The 26,144-nt window shown below is 44.1% G+C and overlaps 1 long non-coding RNA gene across 1 annotated transcript in view; it reads left to right on the forward strand.

The window, feature by feature from the left end:
- Positions 1-8,825: 8,825 nt before the first annotated feature.
- LOC138064622 (uncharacterized) overlaps positions 8,826-26,144 on the forward strand; it is a 35,481-nt gene continuing 18,162 nt past the window's right edge. The window contains exon 1 of the long non-coding RNA XR_011137868.1: positions 8,826-9,140. This is a non-coding gene — a long non-coding RNA (uncharacterized lncRNA). The remainder of the gene's footprint in view (positions 9,141-26,144) is intronic.

Consider the following 26,144-nt stretch of genomic DNA (forward strand, 5'->3'; position numbering starts at 1 on the left):
TTAACAATAATGATGTCCATTACTGGGAAGACCAAATGCAGTTTTTGCTGCAGATGCCATATCTTTGCACAGGAGCTGGATACAGCCGTTAAGGCTCTTGCCTGCTTTACCTGAAAGTGATGCTCGTGTGAGCTCTGTTTAAAAGTAGTGAAGGCACTTGAGCAGAAATTCTGTATCTGCAGTTGTACTTTGCAGCTCACTCATTCAAGGATGAAGTTTCCAGCTACATTAGAGTCCTGGGTATGAAGGAAGACGGATGCAGATGACTTTTGAGTAGCAGCAGGCTGAGATTTCTGTAGATGTGCTGATTCAGAGGCAGGGCATTACACCAATAGGCCAGGGATTGAGAAGGGGAACATCCGAAGTACTTGTGCGTTGGCAGAGTTCACCTAATAGCCAAGCCCCAAGTCATATAAACATACTTTGACAGTTTAGCGTCTTGTATCTCTTTTACTGATGTTAAAAAAAAAAAAAAAAAGAGAAGATATTTCAAATGGCAGAAATTGAAATAGCATGTGATTTTTAAATGAAACACAGCTCCATTTCTGCTTGGCAGACGGGAGGAGGTTGTGTGCATTGTTTTCCTCCATTCTCACTGTGTTTGTCCAGAGCAGCTGATGCCCCCAACTGCCCCCATCCCGGAGCTGTGGGGAGCAAATGGGTACAGCTCCTCTTGCATTGGCACAGTCAGCTGGAGCTCTGCCATTGGAGTTGATTTAATTTCGCATCTGAACTTCACCCCACCTGTAAGCCTTATGGGCAGCTAGTGAGAAGCTGATTTCCCTTAGCATGTAGTTGTCCAGCTTCTTCTTTGGGTGTGTGAGCCCTCTCGGCGCTGGAGTGGGCAGATCTGTGGAAGTGAAGGCCAAGGGCTGCTCTGCCCTGTCCCTCTGTCAGGGGTCACCATATTAGCCGAACTGGCAAAAAGAAGCCTAAAATATTTCTGATGGTGATTGATGCCAGGCTTTGTGCTGAGAGAGCACAGGTTTCCTTCAACCTCTCCTGTGGGGTGGTTGTTTCCTATATGAGGACTAAGTGAGCAATTAATACAACTTCTTACATAGCCAGTGGACCATAATGGATCTTACCTGTCAGAGCTTCTGTCTTAGCATTGGCTCTTGGATGGTGACCAGGCGTGTCTGGATGGTCACCACCCAAGAGCCAATGCTAAGTCAGAAGCATGGCCAAGGAGGATATGCAGAGGTTGAAAGGACAGGATCAGCAGTGAAGAGACCTTACTACAGCATGCCAAACCCTCCAGAACTGGATTTTGTGCTTCCCAAAACACGGACCTGCCTGCCCAGGTCTTCGGCTCCGTCCAGAAATTGTCAGGTGTTAGCCTCAAACCAAGCCTGAACACTCTGCTTTGCCATGGAGAGATTTCAGATCAAACCCATCATTTCTGCATATGCCACAGTTTCTTCTCCCAAACGCTATCCTTCTCCTAGGAAAGCAATAATTCTTCTCTCTTTGGAAGGAAAATGCCTTTTTGTTATTGTTACTAACCTCGAGTGAAAAGAGTAACAGTGAACAAAAATGACATCTAGTGGACACAGCCAATGTATCACGTCGGGTATCTTTTTCAGCAGAGGTCTCTGAATCTAAAATCAGAGGTCATTTAGAAGCATCTGAAGACTGCAATTATTTGGCTGTTCTTGAATTTCGAGTGTCTAAATACTCCTAGCTTCTAATAGGATTGCAGGGATAGGATAGCAAAGTGCTTTCAAACCCCAGCTATCTAAGGACAAGACTACTCTTTCTCTGGAAAAAGCTACATAATTTGGTTCCCTTGTCTGTAAATTGTGGAAGTCCTAGTTCTTTCTGCTATCTAGGGATCGTAATGTTTAATCCTTAAGAGTGTTTCAGAGCTGAAGAATGATTAAAACCACTTATCCCTTGTGGATTAAAATTTAAGGAAAGGGAGTGGAGAAGACTGGATGGTTACTCTCTCACTGATGAAGAAAAGCTGATAGGCCAAAACTGTTGTTATACAAATGCAACTCCAAGTCTGAAATAGAAAGGTTAGAGCAGCTAAGCTGTGTTTTTTAATCTTAACGAATGTCAGTGCTGGGGCCCAAGCTAAAAAGTCACAAGGTGCCCTCCTGGTGGCCAGGTGGCATTTGGGCTGGCATCCTTCTTACAGGTGCATATGCAAAGGCCAGCATTGCTTGGGCAATAAGAGAAGCGTGAGGCATGACGGGCAGTGCATTTTGGCAAGGGCAAGAGTGAAAGTGAAAGGTGTATATCTGCAAGCCTTTACAAATGCATATGGCTCTTTGGATTGGATTGAAGTCCTCATTTTGAATTTCACAGCTAACTCTTGATGGGGAGATTCAGACAGGCTTGTCTATGAAGGACTCTGCTCATCTGCTGAAACAATGGCTTCAGTGGTGTTGGAAATTATGGTGAGAATAGAGTTATGCCTTCTGTATTTTCATAATTCCCAGAAAACTGCTAGACTGAAGGAATCTTATTGAAGTGATTCTGACTCTTCCAGAAAGTGTGATGTTGAGTCAAAGAGAGGATATTTAGCTGAGGAATTTGCAAGGCCATGTAAAATAGACACTGAATTTTTAACTGTCTGCTACTTCACAGTTACCTATGTTAAATTTTGTCTACCATTTCATTGTCTAGTTTTTCATTGTTGCAAGACCATTCAGCAGTTCCTCACAACTTGGTGCAGCAGTGGTAAGGAGCAAGCTGTCGTACAAATTGCCCTGCCCTACACGTACCAGTGGCTCATGGAGGACAGCTGTGTTTCTGCGTTCTGTCGGTTTTGGGGAGACTGCACGCAAGAAAGCTGTTGTTGGGGATAGTAATTGTGCCTTTACAACATGTGAAATTCTGTTCTCAGGGTGGAGGGCTGGCTGATGCCAAGATGGGACTGACTTCAACATCAGCTGAACCCGTGTTCACAGGCAAGGCCCAGCTTGTGGGCAGATAATGGGAATCTGGGGTTCGATTAGAATGAGTGCAGAAAGGTGAAGATTTGAATGTCACTTCCGCACCATAAAACATAATAACTTAAATCTGAAATGTAAAACAAAACATGCTGGTAAAAAGGAAACTGTAGAGAAAATATTTCTTTCAAAAATATCCCTGGAAATGAAAGACTCCCAAAGACCTGGGTAGAAGCATTAAATATGTGTTCCTGTGAAAAGCAGCAAGAGCTTTTCATTAGCCGTGTGCTAGGGAGGGGGATTTTGGCTAGAAGAGAGGACCTTGCTGCAGGGCAATGTCAACTGACCTGAGCTTTAGGGCAGAGAAGCCAACAGCGGTTCCTGCACCTCTTGGGGACGAGGAGGGGAAGCTGCTCGCTGGCTGGTGGCTTAGCTCCCTCTGCTGCGTGTGTGAGCCCAAGGCTGAGATGCAGGACGATTTGTATTAGCCTCCGAGGGAATCAGATGAGGAACTCTGGGAAAAATGGTAGGGGAACTCCCATCTCAAATGTGCTAGGTTGTTACTTGCTCTCTGTGTTTCTCCTGGCGGTGGCCTACCGCTGCGCCAGCTTCACCGGTGTTTGCGGTGAAGGAGAGTCGAGCTGCAGCGCTGCCAACACTCCTAACTAACTAACACTCCTAACTTATTAGGAGACTGACACTTCCAGTTCTGTGTGGGAAGAACTTTGTTTTCTTCTAACCTCTAGAACAACAGCTTAATGTAAAATAGAAGAGCAACGTAACTTTGGCGCTATTTATTGGTAGGAGAATTGTCTGCTCCTAACAGAAAATTAGCGCATGTATTTACTTTTCCCTGCTGTTTTCTTTACTTGCCTTGCTGATTTGCTGTTTGCCTTTGATGATATCACGCTGTACTTCTCACAGACACTGCAGTAGGTTGAAAATAAAATACTGATTACGGCACACTGGAAGGTATCTTATCAAAGAGTCCTTCAGGGCAGTTAAACTGAGTCGTTTCACTATCTGCACTCATCTTACGGTTCAATTAGAATGACTAATATTTTAGGGTTGTTTGAACTGAACTCTGTTCATTAAGTTAAGACAACAAATCACATCACACAGCTCTGTACGACCCTCTTCAATTCTCTCCAGCTGCTCTGGTTTCTGGTGGTCTCCAAGGGGTCAGTCCACACAAGGGGTTGCTTGTACTACTATTTGCTGGCTAGAATCGGGAATTGCCAGAAAATCCTCAGTGCCTGTTGGGTCTGTATGCCTAAAGCATCCCAGACAATTCCAAGCTGTGCTGTAATAAGCTTAAGACTTACTAAAAATATCCCCTGACCCAGAACAAGTGCCTCCATTCTTAAGTTAGGGCATGTAACTCTGTGGCTGTGTTAACACTGAGACCAAGCAAAAGGGATATACAAGATAAATATTTTCCAAATAGAGCTGCTAGAGACTAGCTGCCAAACCCATCCTTATGTGCTTAAATAAAGGATAGATTGTTTTTCTCTCCCTTTTTAATAGCAGTCCCATTTTGAAAATTAGGGCTTGCAACCATATGAAAGTCCCATGTTCTCATGGGAGACTTCAACCACTCTGACATCTGTTGGGAAGACAGCACAGCTAGGCACAAACAGTCCAGGAAGTTCCTGCACAGGATTGCTGATAATTTCTTGACCCAGGTGGTGGAGACGCCAACGAGGAGAGGTGCAATGCTAGACCTTGTACCAACTAGACCAAAGAAGGTCTAGTTGGAGATGCGAAGGTTGGGGGCAGCCTTGGCTGCAGTGACCATGAGATGGTGGAGTTCAGGATCCTACGAGGAGGGAGCAGGGCAATGAGTAGGATTGCAACGCTGGACTTCAGGAGAGCTAACTTTGGCCTCTTCAGGGACCTACTTAGGGGAATCTCGTGGGGTAGGGCCCTAGAAGGAAGAGGGGTCCAAGAAAGCTGGTTAATATTCAAGCATCACCTCCTCCAGGCTCAAGATCGGTGCATCCCTCTGAGTAAGAAGTCGAGCAAAGCAGGCAGGAGACCTGCATGGATGAGCAAGGAACTCCTGGCGAAACTCCAACAGAAGAAGGAAGTGTACAGAATGCGGAAAAGGGGACAGGCCACTTGGGAGGAATACAGGGATGTTGTCAGAGCGTGCAGGGATGCGACAAGGAAGGCTAAGGCCCATTTGGAATTAAATCTGGCAAGAGATGTCAAGGACAACAAGAAGGGGTTCTTCAAATACATCAATAGCAAAAGGAAGACTAGGGAAAACGTGGGCTCGCTGCTGGATGGGGCGGGTGCCCTGGTAACAAAGGATATAGAGAAGGCAGAGTTATTGAATGCTGCCTTTGCTTCAGTCTTCACTGCTAAGGCCAGTCCTCAGGAATTCCAGACCCTGGGGACAAGAGAGGAAGGCTGGAGAAAGGAAGACTCTCCCTTGGTTGAGGAGGATCAGGTTAGAGATCTTTTGTCCAAACTTGACATCCATAAATCCATGGGCCCCGATGGGATGCACCCGTGAGTGCTGAGGGAGCTGGTGGATGTTATTGCTAGGCCACTCTCTATCATCTTGGAAAGGTCCTGGAGATCAGGAGAGGTGCCTGAGGACTGGAAGAAAGCCAGTGTCCCTCCAGTCTTCCAAAAGGGCAAGAAGGAGGAGCCAGGAAACTACAGGCCTGTCAGCCTCACCTCCATCCCTGGAAAGGTGATGGAACAGCTCCTCCTGGAGGTCATCACTAAGCATGTGGAGGACAAGAACGTGATCAGGAGTAGTCAGCATGGATTCACCAAAGGGAAATCATGCTTGACCAATCTGCTAGCCTTCTCTGATGGAATGACTGGCTGGGTAGATGAGGGCAGAGCAGTGGATGTTGTCTACCTTGACTACTGCAAGGTTTTTGACACTGTCTCCCAGCGCATCCTCACAGGCAAGCTCAGAAAGTGCAGGCTGGATGAGTGGACGGTGAGGTGGCTTGAGAGCTGGCTGGATGGCAGAGCTCAGAAGGTTGTGGTGAATGGCGCACAGTCTAGTTGGAGGCCTGTAGCAAGCAGTGTCCCCCAGGGGTCAGTCCTGGGTCCAGTCTTGTTCAACGTATTCATCCATGACCTGGAGGAAGGGACAGAGTGCACCCTCAGCAAGTTTGCTGATGATACTAAACTGGGAGGAGTGGCTGACACAGCAGAAGACTGTGCTGCCATTCAGAGGGACCTGGACAGGCTGGAGAGCTGGGCAGAGAGGAACCTCGTGAAGTTCCACAAAGGCAAGTGCAGGGTCCTGCACCTGGAGAGGAATAACCCCATGCACCAGGACAGGTTGGGGGCTGACCTGCTGGAAAGCAGCTCTGCAGAGAAGAATCCAGGAGGATTCTGGTGGACAGCAAGTTAACCATGAGCCAGCAATGTGCCCTTGTGGCCAAGAAGGCCAAGGGGATCCTGGGCTGCATGAGGCAGGGTGTTGCCAGCAGGTCGAGGGAGGTGATCCTGCCCCTCTACTCAGCCCTGGAGAGGCCTCCCCTGGAGTACTGTGTCCAGTTCTGGGCTCCCCAGGACAAGAGAGACATGGCACTCCTGGAGAGAGTCCAGCGGAGGGCTACCAAGATGATGAGGGGACTGGAGCATCTCTCCTATGAAGAAAGACTGCAAGAGCTGGGCCTGTTCAGCCTGGAGAAGAGAAGACTGAGAGGTGATCTCATCAATGTGTGTTAAGTATCTGAAGGGGGAGTGTCAAGAGGATGAGGCCAGCCTCTTCTCCGTGGTGCCCAGCAACAGGACAAGAGGCAACGGGCACAAACTGAACCACAGGAAGTTCCATCTGAACCTGAGAAAAAACTTCTTCACTGTGAGGGTGACTGAGCATTGGAACAGGTTGCCCAGAGAGGTGGTGGAGTCTCCTTCCCTGGAGATATTCAAAACCCATCTGGATGTGATCCTGGGCAATATTCTCTAGGTGACCCTGCTTGAGCAGGGAGGTTGGACTAGATGATCTCCAGAGGTCCCTTCCAACCTAAATGATTCTGTGATTCTGTGATTCTGTGAAAGCCTGAAGTAGTCAGTGGGAATCTTTCTGTTAACTGTTATTTGTTTGGGATCAGGCTGTAGATGATGAAGAGGAAAATTTTTGAAAGAACTCAGCAGTGGCCTCTGCTAAATCTCCTGCTCATGTCTCAGGAGCTGCTGCTGCGCAGTGCAGAATGCTTTAGAGTTTACTCTCCAGGGGCAGCTATGCCTAGATGCTAATGACTGTAAGACACTCACCTTTGAAGCCTGTGTTCAACTTTACTGTGTAAATACCTGAAGTCTTTTCTATTTCCTTCCTATACTGTTTTCGTCTAGGTTGTTTCAACAGGCAAATATTGTTCTGTTCTTTGCATATTTGTTTTTCATTTGAACTCAGATTAGATACTGCAACAGGAAGGCTAATAGGCTTGTTTCAGCCAAGTTCTCATTCCAGAGATGGCTGTTGATTAGCCAAAATATGACCCTAAAAAACTACAAAGAGTTGCTTTGAAACAAGCTCTCGTAAGAACTGAACTGGGAGAGACAACAGTAGACCAAGTATTTTGCCTACTTCTGCATTAGGTTTCTAGGGACTGCCAGCACGTGAGCACATGAGATCATGACATTGACTTTGCGGTGTTGTGATGATGTCTGCATACCCTAGTGTTTATGTCACGCAGTGGAATTAGGTTATTGGGCTTTGAAAGAGTAAAATAATACTAACGGAAATTAGAATAACTTACAGCTGAACTGAAAGCAGTGAAGGAAAGTTGTTGTGTAGCTTTGCTTAGATTTTGAAAGAGATTTCAAATGACTATTAATTTGATTTAACATGATGGATTTAGTTCAAGGTTACAGGAACACATTAGAAATCAGAATGTATGTATCTGTGAATATATCTTTAAATACACCTGGCTACTTCACTTTCTACCGCTACAAAGGGTCAAGGCACACACACTAACCCAAAGAAACACGAGTCAACCTATTACTGATCTAATCTCAGACTTCTAGGATAGTAGTCATCTGCTCTGCATCTTCAACCCTCTGGCTTAATCCTCTAACTGCAGGTGCATTTACTTATTGATTTTTAAAAGTGGTTTAGATCTGGTGTCAAAAACACTCTCAAAGATGTTTTATCAGGGTTGTAACTGCAAGGTTTACCCCCAAAATGATGTGGATTCTACTGGGTTCTGAGTAAAACACTTCCATTACTGGAACTGAATTGAATTTGCATTGTTAAAGGAGCACGTCTTTTTCTGCCTTATCCCCAATTAGAAGAACACCCCCTCTGCTTGTGTCACTAATCCCTCTAGGCAGGTTGCAGGATCAGAGCTCAGCTGAGGTAAATTCAATTGATGAAAAGAGATTGATTTATCAGAGCTGAGAGTGGGTTTGGTGTATAACTGTGGTCTGTGTTGTAGTGGTTACGACTATTTTTTGTATTGTAGATGTAGAGCTGGAAATGCCAGCAAAGGAGAAAAATATTCAAGGTTTCAGGTCCCTATTCAGGCATGGCTGAAAGTTTAAGGTGAGAATTTAAACATGTATGAGTTGTAATCTCTTTTCTTGTATCTCATATTTTTACTGCCTCACTTCAAAATGATGCTCTGATTTTGTCTCTCTGCGAGCTGCACAACAAGCTCCAGACAAACTGTTCACCCCTGATTGTTTCTAAGAAGCTGTGTTTGTGGCCTGCTCCTTCACATTTGGTTACCTCATATTTGTAGGCCAACTAGAGAAGGGTCAAAGGATTGATATGTTCATGTGTGTTCAGGGCTCAAAATGACTGTGTGCTTTGAGGTATGCTACTACCTGCTCAGCTGGACTTGGAATGCAGAGCTGGGTGGAGGTGGAATTAACTGTTAACCGGTTATCTTATCTGGAAAGCCATTGGGTTAGGGGGAAAAAGTGCTCAGGTGACATGTTATTGGGTGACTGAATGACTCCTCGACCCACGAGCTTGCGAGATCCCCTTTTCTCTAGGCAAAACTATTGCAAATCGAATGAGTGCAATTAAACCCGCTGAGGAGTTGTTCTCATAGCGCTGTGTTCCTGGAAATGTCAGGTTCCTGCAGAGATGTCACTGAGCCACTGATAGTGAGCCACTGCATCACACAGGGAACCAAAAGATGGTGCTGTTACTGCACAGGAACAGGAAAAAAGGTGGATTCCAATCTCTGCTGCAGTCTTTGGGGTCAGCGAGGGAGCAGGGAAGAGTTGAAGTGGTCACTGCTTCTCTTTCAGGTAATGTGATGCTGGAGGACTATCCTAATTTACTTGATAACTGGGGTTTGCGGGCAGAGCCTATCAAAGCAATAAAAGCTTATTCAGATGGTCTCTGGAATGAAATATGTGTCTGGAGGGAGGGGAAGGAAGAAAAAGGAGAAAGGAAATCACAGACTTCCTCCTTGTGAGGTATTAGACAGAGAATAAGACTGGAAAATGGCATCAGATGATGCCCGTCTCTCTGATCCCTGGGGTCTGCCCGGCCAGGAAGTCCATCATGCGCTCCTCTAGGAGGTAGCCACAGAGCTGCTCACAAGTCAGCTGCTACTGCAGACAAAAATAAGATAGTGGATGTATAAAGGACCCTCAAAGGTAAAGGGAAGAGCAGTAGGAGAATATGGGGACCCTTGACCCTTAGGACAGAAGTGGGTGGCAGCAGGGCTGTGGTCCGTCTGCTCACCAAGATAACACAATCAACAATTTCTTTGGGTTAACTAGTCAGTTTGTGCTTAATCCTGGTGTAACTGAAACACTCTTTAAACGGTCTCCACAAAGGCAAGTTAAATGGGATGTTGACCTATTCAGACTGAGACAATCACAGGAATGATATTTAGGTGCTTTGCAGGTGGGTTAGATGAGAACTGGTGATCCAGAAGGAAGAACTCTTCTCTTCTGTCTGTCATCTCCTAGGAGAATTTCTTTCTTTCCCTGCAGCCCTCACATTCTGGCAGGAAAGAACTCTGTATCCAACTTCTTATATTTCTGGAAATATCTCACTGTTGTTGCCAGCTTAACAGACATCTGATGTGTGCTGGATTCTGTCCTTTGGGGCTGGAATTGTACCCGGCCACTGCTGGGACGGTGAGGTTTGGACAAAACAAGAGATTTCAAATGCAGCCTTGGAGGGGTCTCTCAGGGGTGACTTCAGAAACCAAGGCCAATGACCAGTCTTGGTTTTTGGTGAGCAGCAGTCATAAGTCATTCCGGGTAGCATCACAATAGCAAGCCCTCCCACCATCACTATCTTAACATGAGATGTTGCAGTGATGGCTTGAGGCGTTAGGGGACCCAATGGCACTCCTCATCCTCCTCCTTGCTCAGCTAGGTCACAGGTACGGCCTCTGCTGTGAAAATCTGCAAGGCAGGTCTGAACTCAAGTGTCTCCTCTGTGGCTGCAACTGCCAGCATTACTGGATGACCATGACAGTGTATTTGTTAAATGAATTTGAAATGTTGCTCAGGAATGTGATGATCTCTGAGACACCACCCACATTTTATTTTTGTGATTTTGCTGATTATTGACAGCAGGTGCAAGTGCCCACCATGTTCTTAAATCCTTCTGTGTGCTTTTGAGTAGAAGTATCCCTTATGCTTGTAACGTTTTGGCACTTTTGCCCTGCTCATCCTGCAGTACCTCTTTTCCCTAAATTCAGGGAGCGCAACGAATAAAAAACAAAGAAAGACAGAAGGGTGAAATTTAAGGGGTAAAAAGGTAGAATCAGGAGCCTGAATGAGGAACAGCTCCTTCAGCTTAACAGCTCTACTGAAGTGCTCTTGCATAGTGCTGCCACTCACTTGTCCCAACGCCTCTGTTCGTCTGTGAGCCTGACCTGTGTCCGTCCAGTACCTAGCACTTGTGCCGAAGCTCTGCTCACTGCTGTATATTCATAATCATTAGACCTCCTGGAAAGCAGCTGCTGTACAAATTTTCATGTCCTTCAGGAGGTAAGAACTGGTAAGGTGCTATATTTCCCCTGTACTTACGACTCACAGCTCTGATTAATACAAACAGGAGTTAATCAGACTTTGAAGTATAGCATCATAGGTCTGTAATCAAAATGTTTGTAATCTGAAGCACGCCAAACAGTAAATGTATGTATCAGCCTGTTCCTATGAAATAGGTGTGTTGTACCTGTACAGGAGATAAGTGCAAATAAACAACAAATATTTGGAAGAGAAGTCAATAGGTTTCATTGTGCCCTGGTTAGTTTGCATGTAGCTCAGAGATCTCTCTGTGCAATGATATTCTTGTTTGTACTGGATGTTTCAACTTCTTATCATTACTGTCTTAAAGCTTGTTTATTGAACTCTAGGTCAGTTTATTCAGGTTTAATGACTCTTCCACTGCATGTTTTCGTTTTGGGCATGGGGAGCACTTCATATTCTGTTGTATGGTTCTTTCAGGAGGTTGATCTTGGGTCATCGGTTGAACCAGTAGATGAATGATAGGAGTGTCTGTTGCCGTCTCCTTTTCTTTCTTTTTTTTAACATCTGGTTCTGATTTGTTCTTTATATTCTCATTTCAGCTTGTGTAGAGAGCTGTTGGTTAGGACAAAAAAGAATCGTGTGTGGCTCCTAGAGAACAAGCTTAGCCTATGTCTGAGGTTGTCTTCTGTAGAGTGAGAAGGTCTTGCGGTTTAAGTACAGAACTACAGAATTGAATGACCTGTGCTCTTTTCTTGATGTTCCTATAATATTTTTGAGTAAATCATGATAGGGGAATTGAATTATAGGGTGTATTTGTGGTTACGGAAAAAAGTAGTGGCATTAATAGAAAGCAGTCTGGGTCCTTTCTACAGTCCTTCCTGCTTAGGTAGGACATCTTGGTGAATATAAAAGAAGAACATGCATTTCCTAGAGGATACTCTCAAACTGGGGGATATCAAGTTGCAATAAATCTAAGGATTTTTTTGGATAGTTCCTACACTGTCTTCTCATACTTTCACAAGTACAAAGGGACAGCTTCCAAAAACCTCTATACCGAAGACTTGCAGAACCTGAGCTAGCAGGTCAGTCTGTGTTTCTAAATGTAAACCTGGAACACAGAGACACTAATCTTTTATTGTCCGGCATCTTACAGATGCTTCTCTTCATGAGCAAAACAGAGAGATGTGGAAACCATCATATAAGCTGCTTCCTTTACTTCAGGCCTTGGTGACCAAGTATTAAATCTGTGCAGTGTTTCAGAAAGCACTGAATATTTTTCAGGTAATATTTTACTGCCTCAAATCTAGGACCAAGACGCATCAAATGTGAGCCAGTGCAAAAACACCTGTCCTAATCTTGAAGATAACGTTAGTTCTGCTGGCTGGCATGAAATGAGACTGTTCATTTGAAAATTACACAGGAGAGGCATTTTGCCTCAGTATGGTAGGGGTATTGTGAGATCGACATCTGTCTGTCCTGAATCAAAGTTCTTCAAACTTTCTTACCAAGATTGAGATGGACGCTAATAGTTTTCCCCCGTCGACTTGAGAGGTGCTCTGAATATCCACCTGAACAGCTCTGAAGGATGTTCCCAGACGCCATCCTGTAGGATGTGCAATGAACTTGAAGTGTCTGGCCGCTCATGCTTGTGGATTATTCGTCTTACCATGTAAAGAGGCTCTTTCTCTTCTGCAGGTTGGGTTGACTGAAAGTGAGCCTTTGCCTGGGAGAATCCTGCAGGTATACTCTGAACTCGACCTTACCCTTTCCTGAACCCTGGCCCCCAGTAGGGAGGTTGAACTTAAGATACGAGTCCCCTGACTAAACTGGAGCTGTCAGAGGGCTAAGAATCCCACTTTTCTGTTTTCACAAGGCCTTTCACCATTTTGCAGTTAAAGAAGTATTAATATATTATTCTGATAATTTCTTCAATGAAGAAATAAACAGAGAGGCTGCTGTATATTTTGAACCTGAAATAAAGTAGAAAATTCATAGGAAAAAAGAGGAAATCTGGTAAGGTTGGTTTTGGGGTTCTCTCCTTCATACAGTGTGATATTTTCAACCCTGTTCAATAATGCTTCTTTTAGGAAAAGGTATTTACTTCTTGTTTATTTGTTTTTGCTGTCCATGAAGGACTTCCTTTGTGTTAAACATCTCTGCTTCTCGATATATCTTCTGAGAGTAGCATCTCAGGTATATCCAAATACAGAACAATTCTCCAGCATAGAATATTTTGGACTCTTAAGTCTTTTTCTCAGTTTTTTGAAATGTGAAAAGGTTCACAAAAATCTGTGAAACACTTTGAAATTTTATAATGTTTGTTCCTATTCAGAAATGATCTTATAGTAAAAGGCCCTGGGCAAAGACTGGAGAGAAACAGTTAATACCTAGCTTTGCCACAGTATCTTTCCATGGCATTGGTCACGTTGCTCAATCATTTTTTCTGTTTAATTTTCACCTCCAGGGGAGAACACCAACAGTTCCCTACCTCATCAAATTATTGTGGTGATACGTTATGTATGTTGTATAAGGAGGTGATCAGATTCTACGGGGGCGAAAGCCAGATAAATATTTGGTCTGCTTTTCGTGCAGTTTGCCACTCTTTCCTAGTAGCTTCTTTCCATAATAATTTCTGTCTGCAAACAGTCAGTGACCTGCAATCACTGCTGAGCACACTGACGTTGAATTGATGGTCGTTGCAAACACAAGCAACTGCAGATAGAGAGTTCCTTGAGTGATTGGATGCAACTATAAAAGGGGAGGGCCCATGGAGTCCAAAGTGATTGCTCATAGCATAACTGTTCAAACAAACTGTCTCTTTCTTAAATTCAGGAGATGACGGTCAAGGTTGGGTTCTTGCTTAGTAGGTTGGATGTGGGTCCAGCTTTATTACTTGGAAGCCATATGCTGGTTTTGTTTTCTTTTGTGTGTTTGGGGTTTTTTTTTTTTTTTTCCCCCCACCTACTCCAAGGTTTTGCTGTTCATGTCAATAGCATTATGTCTCAGAGTTTGTGTCCTTAATACATCTAGCATTGCAACATGTCTGTAAAACTTACAATGGGTGGGGGGGAGGGGCTGAGGATCGAGTAATTGGCCCAAGTTTCCCTGAAGTCTCAGAATCCCCTATAACGGGGGGAAAGCAAGCCCCCGTCATGGAAATAATGAAAGACTAAATGCTGAGTATGTTGTTATGACAGAGACAGCATGACAGAGCTGAACGTTCACTGTGATTGCAAGTAACAACACCCAGCTCTGCAACACCAGGGGGCTGACAGTATTGGAAGCTCTAGGTAGCACATCTGCTACAGCAGTGAGTGGCTTTCAGTGCCACTTCAATTTGCTTCTAAAAAGGTCACTGTCTGAGATAAGAAGCTTCCCAAACAGCAAGGGAGAGGGAAAAATACAGCGAAAATATAATGAGAAATCATTCACCAGAGAGAAATTCTAGCATAAAACTGTTTTTTTATTCTCATGTTTAATATCTACATGGTAAGATGTAATAATTTGCAGTAACAAATTTTTCCCAGTTTTTGTGCATGGTTTTGTTCCAGTTTTTCCGTTGACTGGAAAACATTGCCAAACTTGTCTGCATCATGCAAAGTAACATAATAAAGATCTGTAAGAGGAAGTGTACTTGAAGAGAGACTTTTCTTTCATTTGCTGTATCTGCCATCTCTACTGCAGTAATTGCCTCATTTATGTAAATAAAGTGTTTGATGCAAGTGTCTGATAATTCAGTGACATCCCACATAGCATGTTACAGAATGATGTAGCTGATACTGAAAGCTTACCACAAACCTTTCAAAAGTATGGTAGCCATTCTGCCCAGCTACTAAATGTGGAATAAATCCGTTTAAAACAGGAAATCCTAAGAAATTTGCCAGAGTTCTCGGTGTGTATGTGTAAATGCTATTTTCATTTAAAAATCAAATACATAGGAACGAAATGAGACTGGTCTCACTTGAAAGTCACCTCCTAATCTACCTCCCTTCTGGAGAAAAAAATATCTTCCTGAGGCTTGGACTATGGTGTGAAATTGCCTAGGTAAATGGAAGGCAAGAGCACATCCCATGGTAGGTGTGTGTCTATAAGACTGTAACCCAGTGGACTCAATGGCTTCTTTTTAAGTAGGCTTGTTTTTCAGTAGTGCTTTGGATTTTAAGCACTTATATAACTGATTATGGGATTGTAGCTATGTGTGTGTGCTTGAAATCTGTTAATAAAGGGCCTGAGTAAAGGTCATGTGGAGACATAGCCCCCACCTCCCAGAGAAGTTGGTGGGAGATGAGCACTTTCTGTTCCGATTCCATAAAACCGTAAAGGCAGATGTACTCACTTCTGGCTTCTTCCTTCCCACTCCCATAAACATAAGCACAGATTTTTTTCTTTATCCAAGTATTCCTTGTTGTAGCTGCTTGATTCCTTTGTACCAGCACTCTCCATTCCCTGAGTTTTTTTTCTTGGCTGTTTAGCACAAATATGGCTTTGTTAATTATTTTGGTTAGCCAAAAGGCAGGACTCTATGCTGAATAGCTGCTGACCTCATGCAAACCAGCTTTTTCTCCTGATCCTTTCAGTGCAAAAAGGTGTAATTCTTGTTTTCTTACTCAGTTTTGACCTCCTGCCAAAATTTAAACTCTCTACCTATGTTCTGGCCATTACCTCATGCTTTATACAAGGATGTTTCAAGTAATACTCAAGAGGGACATAAAGCTGGTGCCATTTAATTCAATGCTAAACCTCTTGCATTCTTTAAGTGGCTTGGAGACCAGTGTTGTCCAGTGCTGACTGTTGCTGACGACCTCAGTGTGGGTGTGCGTACTCCCAATGATGTACGTATGTGTCCCTGGTTTTGGCAAAGGGCTTTTTTGGCAAGCTGAGACTTAACAGAAAGTTTGGGGGTGTTTTTACTGAAATAACAACTACTTTTAGCCGAGACACCAACTGCCCCCATAATAGTAATCACAGTCCAAACAGAAACGGGATGCTTCGTTCTACTTTTAAAAGATATGTCTCCCCCAAGGTCTGATAGATTTAAAATTTGTGAGAATGACGTTTCAGTGCATTCCTGCAATACTAATGCTCTGAGTAATTCTGCTAACCAGCAAGGATCAGACAATTGAATCATACTGGTGTTAGAAAACAGCCTAACAAAAGGAATAAATATCCCTCTTCTACTTCTGCCATTGACACTATTTTCAGTTTATGTGCTGTGTGTGTGTTGACTGATGGAAAGTGGATCATTTCCATGAACCGCCCTTTTTAATTTCTTTCCAGTGACCTTTGTTCTGTTAATGAAAATGAAAATCAAGATATACAGTTTCAGAGAGGGACAAAATTAGCTAAAGTAAGATGTCAAGGTCAATTGAGAATCCTCTGTATTGAAACAGAGGAATCAACAAAATTGTATATCACCAAGTTTCCCTGAAAAATACTCATCAGAAGTGGGAAATTTTCACTATTTTCACTATGGCAGAATTTCAGAGGAAGAAAAGGAGGGAAATAACAGATAAGTTTTTTCCAGTAAAACTACTTACATAGAGGTGCACGTGATGATATCTTGATTGTTCTACTCCAGCTCCAGTGTGTTAGGCTCTGTCCAAAAATAAAGCAAGCAGTATCTACTAGCCTCAGGCTTTCCAAAAAATGATGAAAATAAAAATAAATACAGAGTTGGGTACTTTCATTGGTTTGGGGGCCTGAAGGTAGCCAGGAATCACCAATTTTTATCCAACAAAACTTTTTGAGATCGTTCTTGTTCGGTACCACCGTGGAGCAAAGTTATAATCTTTAATGAAAGAGGGTAGGACAGAGGAAAAGAGCCCATCCCAGCATGCTGAACAGGTTTGAGTTTGTCCTCTGCCTTTCTCAAGAGCTCAAGTGAATGACACATCCTGGTAGGTCTTGGTCTGTTTTTTGTTGTGTAATCAAATATCCATAGGTGTATGGGCCAAAGCAATTTTTCCAGACAACTTGCTTTTGGAGTTCCTTTTTTATCTGGTGACCAGCAATTCTAGTCTGGATATGGGAAATCCTGTCAAAACTGTACAGTCTCGTGAAGGGTTTACATCTTAACACATCAGCGTTTCCTAACTGAAGAAATACTTTTGGGGAAAATTCCCAGCTGGTCCTGCTCAGATCACAGTATCTGGCATGTCTCTGATATGAAAACAGCTGGAAACTTTTAAGGAATTTCATCTTACTCTTCTTTTTTGCAAGCACTTGCCTTCAGGAGCTGGGACTTTGTGAAACATTAAGTCTGGTAAGACAGGCAAGAAAATGTGAAAGCTGGCAGTACTGAATGAGACACAGTCCTGAAAAGCTCCTTAAATTTCATGTTCTTGGTCTGTAGTTCACGCATTGGCAGCTTTCAAAGGATCAGTTCTGGAAGAATTATTGTGCCACCTCTGTTGTCCCTGCTTCTTACTCTTTTTTTTTTTTTTTAAACTCTTTTGGCAAGATTCTCCTTTTTTGCTTGTTCCCTTAAGGAGGCTACAACCTCTAAAAGTGGCTGCTGCCCTTGTATTAGAGAAGAACAAGGCAGAAGGTACCCTACACCTCTGTGCCTCTGTTTCCCACTGAAAGGGAAAAAAGATGCTGTACTGCTCAGATCTTGGAGGAGCTCTCAGAAGGGGGCACTGTTACCATATGTCTATTATCTTAAGTAACGACTCTAAGCGTCCTCAGGACTTCTGACTCCTGGAAGGCGTGTTGTGTTGCTAATTTTGGATTCTGTATGGCTTTTTGGTGCAGTGAGAGTTGGGCAAAGGGCGGGAGAGTTTTGCTTTCCCTTTTGGTCTCTGATTGAAGTACTTTCCTAGAATAGAGTTTTTCTCTGGGAACCTTGCATTGATATGGGGCTGAGTTCTTTAGGCAACAACCTTCCTTATGTCTTGATCAACCCTGTATCAGGATTGGCACAAGTGTAAAGAAAAGCTTATGATTGCAAAATAATTATACTAAGAACAACAATTGTCATAGGTCGCAGTAAAGGTCTATCCTGCCAACTACTCTCTCTTCAATGTTGGCAATAATAGATACTTTAGGTGAGCCTAGTTCTAGGTGAACCTAGAGTGAAAACTCTTCTGCTATGTTCTTCTGGCTCCGGTGGTTTGTTACTCAGGGACTTCCTGAGCCAGAGATGGTATCTTTGTGTTTAGTAACTCCTGATGGATTTTTCTTCCATGGATTGGTCAAACAGGTCTTAGAACCCATGCAAGCTTTTAGCACCCACAGTTCCTATGGTAGTGAATCCACAGTTTAAATAGACTTTGTGTAAAGATATATCTCCATTTGTTCACCTTGAATCTGCTACATGCTAATTTCTTCTGCCCTTTTGACACCCCCTGCGCTCAGGGTTATGAGGGCCTTCTCCTGCCCCGCACAAATTAGCGCTGCTAGCGGTGTCTGCCACCTTGCCCGGGTCATTTATAAAGAGGACAGCGCAAACTACTGTGAGACACCCCCCCCCCCCCCAGGTACCTTCTTCCACTGGAGGAAAAACTGTTTATTTGTACCCTTTGTTTTCTTCTAGATGTATCAATGTGAGGGCCTTCCCTTTTATCCTAGGACAGCTGAGTTTCCCTAGATTCTTTGAGTGATTTTTGTCAAAAATATTTCCTAAAGCCATAGACTATCTACATTGTCAGAAAACTGCTTTCCAGCCTGTGCTGGCCTTGGTAACGATGCAGGCACAGGCAGAGACTGCCTGTTTTCCTCCCTGACGAGGATAACTTGCTTGAGGGCCCATTTCTGGAAGGTGGTATGGATGAGGCAAGTCACGCCAGGCTTAACTCTCCTCTCTACCCTATGTAGCTCTCCAGTGCTCTGCCAACACCCTGAAAAAGACCTTCATGCCACATCTGAAGGTGTGCAATATCTAATCTTAACTTTGTACAGTAAAAACAACACCCTGGTGAATTATAACATAGCCCTCATATTTTTTCATAAACTTTCAAGAGAACCTTCTTTCTTTCCCTCTTTCTGTTCCTACTTCAAACTACCACAGCCAGTATTTTAGAGCAATGGAAACAGTATAAGTTTTCCAGAGGAAGCAAGTGCTGTGAGTGTGAACATCTTGATCTGCTCTAGAGAGGACTAATCCCAAACTGGGTGAGCATAAGTGGCCCTGGACCACTTGGTGCTGCTGGGGATCAGTCCCTGGAATAGATAACATTTAACAATGTAGACACCGTATATTAAGCGGATATTCTTTGTTTCTTATTGATTCCTACACACGTCCTGGTAGACCAGCGAGTATAACTTCCCTCCATTGCAAGAGCTATGTTTGTTTTTTTCCCCAAGAGTCTTATTTACATCATGCGCCTTTCAGCTTAGCAGTGATATCATAACCCATCAGAAAAAGAGGCAACAATAGCTTTCCTTTGGGCCATGTGGTCAGCAGTCTTGAAGGCGATACCTCATTGTTTCATTTGCTTGTGCCTGGCTGCTGTCTTCCCCTACCCAGTAGAGTCTGCTCACCCATCTCTGTAGGCCGCAGGACTGTAATGACTGTGACAGTTTGGTCGTGCTGCTTTTTGACAACGTGCACAGTAGTCATCTCTTTGCTCGTTCCCTTGCTCTCTGCTGCTTGTTTCCTTGTTCACTCTGCTTCTAATTTTCCTTTTTTAAAGCCTCTATGTTCTGACTTTGCACAGTGTGGAAAGTTTTGTCAAACACTTTGAGCACTAGAGCATAGGTGGGTTGCTCTTTTGCTCTTTTGAAGTGTCCCTTGCAGCTGTTCTGCAGAACTGAACCTACCTTCAATTTTCCAGGTTTGGATGGGTTGAAGGAGGAGGGTCCTACCAGAAATGATATTGGCAGGAGGGCAAGGCAGGCAGGCATATGACAGATTTTCTTTCAATCGACTTGGAGTCGATGTTCCGTGGAAGTTTCTTTCTGGATGAGGTCTAAAAATGAAGCTCCAACTAATTTTGATGAACTTTGCTTTTTAATACCAGTGCCTGAGCAGCCTTTTCCTACTGCTCCGTGCTTGTTTCTGACCTCTGACATCCTCTTAGTTGTACTGGTTTTGTGTTGCATTGCTGTGTGTTGTATTGTGTGTGAGACTGTGTTTGTGCAAGGAACTCAACATGGCAAAAAACGTGAGGAAAGAAAGGGGGGTTTCTTACAGTGGCACTGCTTCCAAAATAAATACTTGTCAAACTGCTTCTATGCCTATCTAGTAGCACTTTTCCTTGGTGTATTTGTATTTAACTCTGTTTGGGTTTGTTTCATAAATACTATGGCATCGATCTAAACTGCAGGTCCTATATCATTGCCTTTTTATCTTCAACTTAAGTCCAACCTTTCACTTTTTTTTTTTTAAATCTTATCCATCTGTAGCCCCGTCTATTTTCATAATGGCAATAATTAAATTAATAAATATGAGTTCCAAAGATTCTCTAGGCGCCCTTTCTTCTAATCTCTTTAATCAGTTCTCATCTGAAGCTGGGCCAGGTTTTCTCCTTGTGCTGCTTTATATGAAGAGGCAAAAGAGCAACTCCATTTATGCCAGCACATAAGTGAGGAGAAAGCAGGGCCAAGAATCACTCCTTCAGGTCCAAAGGTCTTGACTTTGTTTCCCTGTTCTTCCTAGCTCTGCACACCACTGGAATGGTTTTTATATAAGAATGTTAAGCAAAAACGAAGCTTCATATCCAGGAGTCTGTTTTTTGCACTGAAGTCTGGCCTCCAGAAGTGCTTTCCTTTGATGGGACTCTATTTCTGTGAGGCTTCCCACATAAAATATTGAAGAGATTAAGCAGTGCAATAGGCCAAGCCGTCAGCCTTTCCGCTCTGGACTCATGGTTGCTGCAGCCTTGATGCAGTTTGGTGCTTTCCAGGTAGAAGCAGGAATTCTTTAGTGGATGTTTACCGATACTACTTAAAGAGTAATTGCTTATAGCTGTGCAGCTCAGGTACTATGGGTGGTCTCAGGTCTGCTGAGAGGCTTGGCTCAGAAAAGATATTTAGATAGCTAGGGTTCTACAAGATCAGGTTTTGCATCAATGAAATTGCAAAATAGTATCTTTGACATTTTATTTCTTCTTGTATTAGAAGGTCTGAAATTTTGTTGCAAATACTGTGTTAAAAATCACAAAGCAGAAAAGATTACTGGGAAATGAGTGAATAACCACCCGCTGAAATGAGGATTCGTTTTTCAAACAGAAAAAACAAGTCAATGAGAACTTGTGATTTCTGCTTGGCCACACAGAAAATCACTTCCCTGAGAACAAAACTCACATCTCTGGAATTTCTGCTCAATGTTTCAGATCAAAAGAGTTCTTTAAAAAGCAAACCAAATGCACAATGTGGAGCAACTCATCAGCTGGGGACAGTCCTGACAGAGATGCCTGAGACTGCAAATTAAGGCATCAGTAACATCCTCCAGTCTTGTTGGCAGAAGAGGGAGGAGAGCACTAATTCCTGTTTGTTTATGCTTGTGTTGGCTGTTTTGAATTATTGATATGTCCCTTGAAACTGTCTCTGATCATTTCCCATTGAGCACAGAGGTATGTGGTGGTAAGCAGAGACCTGGCCTAGTTGCTGGACTTTCTGCTGCTGAACTCAGCATACAAGCTGTTCAGAGCAGCAACAGATGTTTCTGCTTTTTAAGATCTGTGGGAACCTCACTGAACTTCCCCCCCACCCCCCTTCCTTGTAGGAACAAATGCCAACATAGCTGAGATCCAAAAAACTTGACCTCAGCAGTATGTTGCTATTGGAAGGTATCACGACTGGATATCCTATTGTCCCTTCTCAAGTAATAATCTGATGGTTATTAATGCTGTATTTGCTTTTTCATGCATAGTTTCTGTGTGTTTGTTATTCAGCTACTTCCTGGCAATAAATACAGGAGCACGCAATCACTGTCGCCCTCAATGCAAGGAGGTCCTCAAGATTCATCTTGTTTAGAAAGCGTCGGAGAAACTAAAAATAAGGTAGTTAGCAACTAAAACAACACTTCCCCTTTGTCTTATTTGTACCATAAGCAGTCACCAAGTATGTTACATTAAAGGGGTCCATTTCAAGGCTATTCATAAGCTGTGATTCTATTTTGGGTGCCCAGATGTAGATATCTCATAAACCTGACCTGGGTATGTTAAACCTGAGACTTTTAGAATTAGTGGATTTTTTGAACTATTGAGAGAAAAAAAAAAAAAAGGGGGGGGGGGGAGTATGCTCGAGTCTGCGCATGGCTTAATTCCCTGTATGTCAATAGGACCTGATTTTGCCAAGGACACCCTTGCTAGACAGGGGATTTATTTTCAGGAAAAGACAGGATGTGTGCCATGTTTCCACAAACAGTTTCTGAGTGTGAGTTAACAACTTTACTTTCCAGAAGAAAGCCCTTAGGTGCAATCTTGCTAGTAGCTGTTCAGGACAGGTGCATTCATTCAAGCATCCGCCATTCACTCAGGCACCCGCCAGCCTCCCTACCCACGTCCCAACATTTTCAATCAGTCACGAAAGGCAAGACTCTGGGGCAGACCTCAGCATAGCCTTTTTTTCCTCAATGTGCAAGAGAGCTGCGTCCAGTTGCGTGGATGGAGGGGAGCTGCAGGGCAAAGCTACGGCTGGGCAGCAGGTCTTCTCGGGGTGCCCAGCCACGAAATAGGGCCCTGCTCTTGTGGCATGAGCTCTAGCCTCTCTCCTGCTTGCTCTCCGGTCTCAATCGGTGAGAAAACGAGCCAACTGGCTGTGTCTTGTGCAGGGGGTCAGGAAGCGGGAAGAAGTCAAGTGCTGTGCTGGGCTCGTACTTTTGCTGGAGGATAGGAAGGAGAAGGAGGGCGCGTGGTGCAGGCAACGTTTGTCTGCTATGGTGCCTGGCAAAGGAAAACTGATTACTTTTCCCACAAGTAGTTCTGCCATTCAGCTCAACAGCTGTGACGAACCAAAGCAGAATACAAGCTCTTGGCATCGTTCTTACAACAAGACCGTGTTGGCAGGCCAGCTTCGCTGTTGATACGTGGCGTAGAGTAACGGCTTAAGGTAATTTAGTCTTTAGCCAATGGAGTGACAAACTGCCCTGCTAGGTTATGCTTGGGTCTCAAAATGAAATGTTTTTCTGTTGGGAAAAGGGAAATTTGGCTTTTTGTTAACTGGGCCTCCAGCTTTCTGAGCGGTAACATTTCAGCGGAATCAGATGTTCCAGGAGGCTGTCGGGGAAGGGCAAGCTCCTGTTCGTTGTGCTGCCTAAGGGAGGTGGGAATGTTTTAAGGCCTGCCAGCCTCACTTATGAAATATGGTGCTGGAAGAAGACAAGGGAGCCAGTGCCCTTTCATGGGAAATGTAAATCCCTCCAGCTTCCTGCTATTGCTCTTTGTTTAGACATGGCTTAAGACTGAAAAATTAGGCTATCTGGCAATGTTTGCATTACTGAATTTTCTACGTGCTGGCCGGGTATCATGTGGTATCAGAATACTGCCGGCTTACAGCATTCATGAGGATGGCAGATGAGATTGAATTTCACCCTTGTGATTCAGCATTAGCAAGTGACATAATCTTTCTGTGTGATATTGTCAGTCCTGGCCGTGATGGGGGTGTCGCATAAGGTGGGTTGCTATGAAGACACCCCTGCTTTGGTGCTAATCCTTGTGCAGCCTCTGCTTGCAGCCGGGCTGCTACGAGCAGCTGGGTGCAGCGGAAAGCTGGTCACCCACCTGGGAAAACCGCGTTGTGCCCCAAACGCTGGCCCGGCTCCAGTTCCCTTCCCAGGGCTTCTCTCTAGCGAAGACTCAGAGCAAATCTGTCCGAGTGCCTCTCGCAGGCTGGTCTGCCCTTGCGCTTTGCAGCAGCCCGAAGGAAAGCAGTTGGCAGGATTTGCTGTCAGAAGTGGCTGTCTGTCTAAACCAAAACCTTTTCTGGGGAAATGTGAAGTCATGATGAAGTTTCTGCTGGAGAAACAATTTCTGAAGGGCAGACCAGAGGCGCTGAGCAGAGGCAGGCAGAGGAGCGGACCGCAGCTGAGCGGCCGGGGGCTCAGCAGATGCGTCGGGATGTGGCAGGTTGCAGCGCGATGCTTGGGCCTGAGCAGGCTTTCTTTTCATCCGAGGGGAAAAGGCTTGGCCCCACATCTCCTGATCTTCCCCCCTCCTCCCCCCCTGCCCTGGACAAAAGGGAAAGGAAATTTTTATCTGATCTCTTGTAGGGCTGGTAATTAGGTACCCAGCCATGTGATGGAGCCACAGGTACGGTGGGGTTGTACCAGACTTTAAGATCTATATATGCACACCGCTACCCAGAGGCATCTTCACAGACTTGTAACACATTGCAGAAGTTTCAGGGGGCTCAAAATCCATCTCTTATCAGCTCTTCCCTCCCATCACCCATGTTTTTTAAATGCTGTTTCATGCCTAGAACTGGCCGTGAGCCCGTGCCGCAGTCCCGGCTTGAGTGCCCGCCAGCTCGCTTAGGCCACCGACAGAGCTTTCACCCTTTCTAAGGTTCATTAATAAGGGTAAGACAGGGCCCAGTTCAGAGAACGAAAGGATTAAGGTACAAGCAATCCCTTTGGTTTGTCTCTACGACATCTGGCTTTGACTGTGTCCACCCCTAGAAGCCAGCTCCAGACTGAGACTTTCCTGGCCCTTACATTGCGTTACATCTGATGTTGCTTGTCGTGCAACTTTTTGCCGAGATCCTGTAAACAGATTTGTTATTCAAAAGCAGCAAAGAAGTGTGGAATAAAAGGACAGGACAGTAAAGTCCCCACTGACACGGATGAACGCAGTGCTGTACGTGAGAGTGCTGGTATAATGGTGAAGGCACAGACTTTCCAAATTCTTCCTGAAGTAACAGCAAGGGAGAACTTTAATAAATATCTCCCATATGACATACAAAACAAACACTTGCAATAACACAAACTGTAATACAGGACGCATTTTGGTAATGCTTTGTTAACTCTTCCATTGCGGCAGCCTCAAATGCAAAGACTTCCCGCATTCTCCTATATAAATACATTTGCAGTAACTAAAGCAATAATAAAATATAAAGCTATACAAGCCTTGTGATTTACACAGCATAGGTGCACGGGGGTCACAATAATTGTTTGTGTATGTGTACAGGGCAGGGCTATCACTTATGCCTGAAGACAAGAAGCGAAAGGCACAGGTTGTATTCCAAGTCTTATATTCATGCTGTGTCAGTAAAGACCTTGGATAAATCTGTCACTCGTGGCTGGTCATGTGCATAAGACATCAGTGTGTAAACTGGAATAAGAGTCATAAGGTGGTTTTGCAGTGTCCCTTCAGATTACTGTATTACAGATATTATGAACAATAGGTACTGTATTAAATAGTTGTTAGAAGTGAACAGCTGCTCATTCTGAAACTGGGGTTTGGGATAAGGAAGGCATTTTCAATAAAAGCAAGGATGAGATTTACAGGAGGACATAGGACCCCAGTCTCCCACTGACAAGTTTTCTTTCTCTTGCTCAGTGAATTTCAGCAGTTCGTGTTTTCAACATTGATACTTCAAATATTTTTTTCCTCTTTTATATATGCACACTTGCCCCAGAGCTGTTTGGCAAATTCGGCTTAAATTTAGGAATAGTTTCAAGTGAATTAAACGAAAATTTGTGACGACCCAACAGCTCATCAAGGAAATACTTGTCGGTGTCCTGTTGGGAAGTAGTAGAGAGACCCAGCCCTCTGTCTTCTGAAAGACCCCGGTCCCTCTCCCCCAGGCCTTTCCCTTTCCTACAGGTTACTGGTTTTGCAGTGGGCTCCAGCGCTCGTTGCAAGCGTCTCACTCTCCCAGAGGCTGACCATCCTAAACCCTCTCCGAGTACATTTAGCGGTGACTTTTCACAGCCTGGCAGGGTGAGGGCATTTCTAATAACGGTTAGTAACTCCTCATGGTGTTTTATGAATTCATATACATTTTAGATCTGTTAGTTCTCGTACTGTGATACCATGTTCCCGAGCCTTATCAGCATTTGCCACGGGTCAGGCTCGTTTTCTGACTTGCTCAGAGTTTTTTCTTTTTTTTTTTCTTTTTTTTTTTTCTTCCCAGCGCCTGCTGCCTCAGAAGTCACTCTGTTTCTAGCAGGGTAGAAGTGTGACTGGTCATGAAAGCTGCCACTAAATTTTTCGAGGTTAGGTTAAGACGGCAGAGTGCTTAGCTCGTGACAGTCTGACACAGAGGTATGATAGCACAGTCCTCCTCCGCTGTATAAATATGCTATTCAAATGTTTCCTCTCTGCAATGCTGTAAACGTCAGTGTAATTTACATTAAAATAGCTGCTGGTGAAACGTGCCCAAAAACGCAGGCAAGTTCTACGCACCGATCCCATCTGTTCTCATGGGAAA

This window comes from Struthio camelus, chromosome Z (assembly GCF_040807025.1).
Source record: "Struthio camelus isolate bStrCam1 chromosome Z, bStrCam1.hap1, whole genome shotgun sequence".
Classification (NCBI taxonomy): Eukaryota; Metazoa; Chordata; class Aves; order Struthioniformes; family Struthionidae; genus Struthio; species Struthio camelus.